This window comes from Gallus gallus, chromosome 2 (genome assembly GCF_016699485.2).
Source record: "Gallus gallus isolate bGalGal1 chromosome 2, bGalGal1.mat.broiler.GRCg7b, whole genome shotgun sequence".
Lineage (NCBI taxonomy): Eukaryota > Metazoa > Chordata > Aves > Galliformes > Phasianidae > Gallus > Gallus gallus.
In genome coordinates this window covers 114,022,543-114,028,542 of record NC_052533.1, presented here as the reverse complement: position 1 = coordinate 114,028,542, position 6,000 = coordinate 114,022,543, and positions in this window count along the sequence as shown.

The following is a 6,000-nucleotide window of genomic DNA, read 5'->3' as shown; positions in this document are numbered from 1 at the left end:
CTTGATTAAATAAGTGTGGGGGGACATCTAGGACAAGAACCTGGAATCCTCCAAGAGTCTGCTTTTGCAAATGTTGTGTGGTTAACTGAAAGGTTCATCTTGCATAAACTGTGGCTTAAAATAGGAGACTGACATTTCATCTGAACATGAGGAAGATATAGAATAGAAAGGTAAAAAGGAGGTGGGATGTCTATGGGGCAAACTCTTTGAGAGGCCAGAGCACAGGCTGAAGGAAAAATTCAGTCCTCCCTGTTTACTAGTAGAAGATAAATATATTAAGATTATTTGCTTTTTAGTTGTAGCCTATTGCCTGAGCTTGCATTGGATAGAATGGGCTTTAAGTGGGTTTATTTGTTGGGACTGTATATTTCATGGTATTTAAACACTGTGTGCAATTCTTCTCAACATAGTTTGGTGCTGAGGTAATTGTGGGCACAGATAACTCACCCATCTGTGATTGTTACTGTATATCCAAAGGCGGTTTTTTGACTCACATCTTCCTTCTGTTGAGTCCAATGGTGCTTGAGACCTACTCATATAGGTGCACCTGAGAAGTGAGTAGGCCAAAATCAGAAATACTTCTGGAAATATAGGCCTACATGCTTGACTTATCCTTCTGAATCCCTGGTGGCAGGGTTGAAGCCCTTTTAAATAATAATACCAAGATCTTGGAAAATTGATAATAATATGCAGTTGTTTTGGACAGCTAATTTGTTGTACTCACCTGACTCTCAGGTTATTGTTAGCGCAAGCTGTTTACTTACTTTGCTTTACTCTTACATGGAATTTTTTTGTGTGTGCCCTTCTGGATGTAATGACAACTCATGAAGCAGAATACTTATTTTCTGGCACATTACTTGCTATTATATCTGGCATTTAGCAGTTGATTGTGACAGTAGCCCAACTTTGCCAGGTGGGGTCTCCTTGCAGACTGTTTTACTATCATGCTCTTGGCAATCTGCATGACCAGCATTGTTTTCTTGTGGACAGCCAGGGAAAATGTCTTGTACTCTGTATTCCCAGTCAAACTAGATGAATTCTGCTGTGGAGGCCAAGCACCATCACCAGGCCAAGTGAGCTGTACCATGAAAAGTGTGCTTTTATTTTCTGAATAGTCTGTCAGGCTATTAAGTGTGTGTGTGTGTGGGGGGGGGGGGGGGGGGGGGGGGGCGAAGGAAAAGAAAAAGAAACAAACACACAAACAGTACTATTTTCTGTTTTTTGAATAGTTGAGTTCCCTGAACTCTCTAATCTTCTCTGATTTATAATGGAAAATGTTTTCTCACCTTATGCTGTTCCTCTAGTCTTTTCAAGTGAATGGTCATCCTTGAGCAGCATTAGTGATTAGTATAAGTAAAAGCTTGGTTCACTTCTCTTTATGCCCTACTTACAAAGAGGGCATTAGAAACAACAATATGACATTTCACATTAAACAACAGTTGCTCCAAAGTTGCAGCTTTTTGGGGAAAAAAAGTTTAGGCAGCATTTTACCTGGAAAAGCTTGTGTTATCTAAGCTGTCCAAGACAAAGCAACTCTTTCAGAATAAAACTCAGGTTGCTCTGTGAAACAGCAGTGCCTGTCAACATATGACAAAGTCTTCATATCTCGAGGGGAGGATCCAGTTGATACAACAAAGCGTCAATCAGGATGTAGAGCTGCAGGAAGTTAACTCATGCGTACTCCAGGGTTGTCCAGATCAGTTGAAGGAAGTGCCAAAAGAGGTTATCCTTCATCACCAGTTGAGAGATGAGGTATATATGAAAGACAAGACAGCTTGAAGGGCCCTGAATGGTAATATCAGGAGATGTGTCCCTCAAGAGATAGAGACATGCTTCATGTTGTTGCATAGTCATTTGATGTGAAAATACTAAATAAAACATACAGAACCCTCAGGAGGGCATTTCACCAAGGATCTCAATTGGGAATTATCCAACCTTTAGCAGGTGCTGGGCCCTGCCTGAAAGTGGCATCATAGATGTCTCCTGAGCCTTCCCGGTAAGCTAGTAATGGATCTGCAGCTTGCCAGATAGTCTATCATAGGCTGTCAGCCATGGCTGAAAGGAGGGATGGCAGTCTCTTTTGTTCCCATGTCAAGCACGCAGAGAAAGGACTCCTACATAGATAGTTCAAGTGGAAAGAGCTGCTGAGTTCTCAATTCTCCATGTCTTCTTATCTTAATGTAAATAACAAATCTTAATATCTTGCATACTGGTGGATGAATGCTGCCTATTGACAGTCAGAGAAATGGAAAAATGCTAAAATCTTCATTGAAAACATGACTATTCTTACGGTTGTGTATTCTTACAGTTGAAAGGCCTGTGTTTTCATGCCTATGCCAGAACAAGTTGACCCCCTGTGTGGGAAGCCATGGGCTGATAATTTCAAACTCCTACTAAAGGGCACACTAATTCGATTGCTCTAGTCTTGGTCTTTTCAGTAAAAAACAGTATTACAAACTCTTCCAATTATATAATTGGGAGGGATTTTTCCCTCTTTAATAACCCCAAAGTTCCTGGCATTCTGCGACTATATTAAAATCTGAAACTTCTCTTAAAGGTGACTAAACATTTGAATTGTGTCCTGAAAATCCTATAGGCGTAAAAGCCAGAAAGTTAATCAACACCTCTTCCCCTCCAAATTCATGTCTCATTACTTCTGGGCTAATATCAGGAGCCTTATTCATAGGTTCTAAGTAATCTGGTTGACTGTACTTTGGCTTCAGTATCACTCAGTATACTGCAGAACTGTTCATGAACTCCATAAGAAAGAACTTGTCTTGGAGATTTTGTCTCTACTAAACTAGCTGGTGTAGCCAGAACTGTAGAAACGTCATAGAATCATAGAATCATAGAATTGCTCAGGTTGGAAAAGACCTTAAAGATCATCAAGTCCAACTGCAACCTAACCATACTACCCTTAGGGCAGTAGTTTAGGGTAGTATGGTTAGGTTTAGGGTAGTATGTCATTATACCCTTGCAGATGAACTCTAATTACTCTTGCCTGCTCTCACACTGCCACTGCTATGCTTTGGTCCTGGGCCATATCAATTTATAGTTTCTAGTTGTTCTGAGTCTGTTTAGCTCTGGCTCTAGGTTGATATTGGGGATGGTAACTATCTCGCACGGATCTGTTTTGCCCTCCTCCCTGCCACCTTGTCCCTACGGGAGTGATCGTCTTTATGATGTCATGGAGGTAACTAAGGGTCGATCTGAGGACTCCCTTTGAATCATGCCTGAATGCATGGTTTTCTCTGCCAGAGAGAAGCACAGGGCCAAGCCGAGCCGTGCGGTGCCAGGCGGCGGTCACTAGATGGCACCACACGACCGGGCTGGGAGCGGCGAAGCGGAGGCCGCCCCGGAGCTCCCCCTCCCGCCCCTCCGCTTCGCCGTGCTGGTTTGTCCCGGCTCGGAACGGAACGGGGCTTGTTACAGAGAGGTCTAACAACACGGGCACCTACAGAAGAAATGTGCTGTTTCTGAGTACACGTGTGGCAAGATGTCACGAACTTCCAACAGAACGAAAGCAGCCTTCTGTCCCTTACTCATCCAACAAGGGGTGATGCTGCAGCACCCAGGTTGGACTGCTTTAGGCGGTTAACTTAAATATCATTCAGAGAATATAATGTGGAAAGCCAGAGAGGCTTATATTTGTACTGTCAAAACATTTGCTTCCTTGCAAGGGGGAGTGGTTTTAAACTAAGACAGGGGAGGTTTAGGTTAGATATTAGGAGGAAGTTTTTCACACACAGGGTGGTGATGCACTGGAACAGTTTGCCCAAGTAGGTTGTGGATGCCACGTCCCTGGAGGCATTCAAGGCCAGGCTGGATGTGGCTCTGGGCAGCCTGGCCTGGTGGTTGGTGACCCTGCACATGGCAGGAGGGTTGAAACTAGATGATCGTTGTGGTCCTTTTCAACCCAGGCCATTCTTTGATTCTATGATTCGATGATCTGACAGTCTGCATAGCCTCTGATATATAGCCTTGCTGTATAGCCCCTTTACTTTGGATCAGGAGCACTGACGTGACCTTACAGTACTTCAGTTCACATCACAGAGTGGTTTCAGAGGGCATGAATTGGACTTTTTAGGGTGAGACCAAGAAGTTCTGGAAGAAGCACAGTAGAAACTCTCACCAAGCACACAGTTTCTGTGAAGGCTTTCAGACCTCAGGAGAACATTGGAAGCTGAAGCACTTCCCTGACCAAGCTGGGAATGCTGCGCTCTTGGCTCAAACTCTTACACTTTACGTATCCACTCCTGTCAGGCTGTGATATGCACTAAGTTAGATACAGCCTAAATTGCCTCTGGCGTCAACTGAAAAGGATGTGAGGAAAACCCACGGGAGCGAACCAAATGTCTGCAGTTTAGGTACCTGCATTTACCTCAAGTATGTGATGTGGATAAAACCAGTAGTGCTGAAAGGCTTCTGTTTTCCATTCACATAGAATCACGGAATCATAGAATCACCAAGGTTGGAAAAGATCATCCAGTCCAACTATTTACCTACCACCAGTATTTCCCCACTAAACCATGTCACTTAGTACCACATCTAAACATTTCTTGAGCACCTCCAGGGGCAGTGACTCCACCACCTCCCTGGGCAGCCCATTCCAGAACCCAATCACTCTTTTGGAGAAGAAATTTTCCTAATATCCAACCTGAAACTCCCAACATACATTTGAATCTCCCAACATACATCCCAACACAAACAGTACAATCAGCAAGAAGCCCAAGATGATCATCTTGGGCTTCTTGCTGACTGTACTGTTTGTTTGGCACTACTGCCTGTTCAGGGAATATGCTTGTAAAATACATTCTTTTTCTTCTTTGTTTCACTCTTAACATGGTCTCAGGCTTTCTGCAGATCTGGGCAGGTGTTTCTGCACATGTTTTCTGAGCTATATCAATTTTGAAGGGCTTTTTTTCCACTGCAGTCTTTGTGATTCCCTTTTTAAGTTCAAATCAAAGACTGTAGGAAGCCATTAAGAGATTAGTTCACAAACCCCTTATTTTGAAAAGCAATCTCAGAACACAGAGTTCTTGATGACTGTGGTGCCTTCATTCTGCAAACTGATGTCACTTACTAACTGAATTTTTGGTACACCCTCAAATACGATATTTCTGAAAGTGAAATTTTTGTTGCTGGGCAGAAGAGAGTTAACAAGCCTTTACATATTTAAAGACATATGCTTTCTATATTCATGATAAATTGTATTCAGTGGCACGTAGATATGGGCGGTAAATGCTATGAAGAATCCAGCAGCTTGGTGAGTGGGCATCTAGCACCTCCTTTGTAGAGCATATTTCAGAATCACTGCTAAATAATTTGCAGTAATTTGTGAAGCTCAAAATCCTGGAAGCAGGAACTACCAAATTTGGGTGTCCTGCATTATATCTATTCCGGCTTTCTGGGTTATCCGCTGCGATCAGGGGTAAGATAATATTTCATGTCATCTTATGCTGCCATGTAACAAATCATGCTTCCTGGACACCTGTAATTCTGACATACTCTAATTTCCTTGAGTACTTGATTTTTTTTAATGTACCTACTGATACGGGCTTCGGGTGAAATATCATTGTGTTTTTAAGAAAATGTAATAAGCACTTTGGAAAGATAGTAGTTTAGCAAGATTTCAACAAGATTACATCTATGGCAAAAATGACACACTTTTATAAAAGGCTGTTGAATTTAACCTTGTTTTCTATGATCTGACTGATTACAGAATATTTTTATTGAGATGTTAATGAAAGTGTTCTCCTACATAGGTATTTTGAAGGACTGCAGTAAACTCAGGAATCTAATTTATTTTAGATGTGGTTTTGAGCTGATAGAAAATGAATAAAAATACACCATTTTTTTTCTTTCTAAATACTTTGTTTTTAGTGTTATAAATTGCAAATGAAATCTAAGCCTCTAGACATAATTTGTATAAGTTAAGGATACATTACAGAGAGTTTGTTTTAAAAAAAATTTATTGTATTTTATTTTCAGAGAGGGACT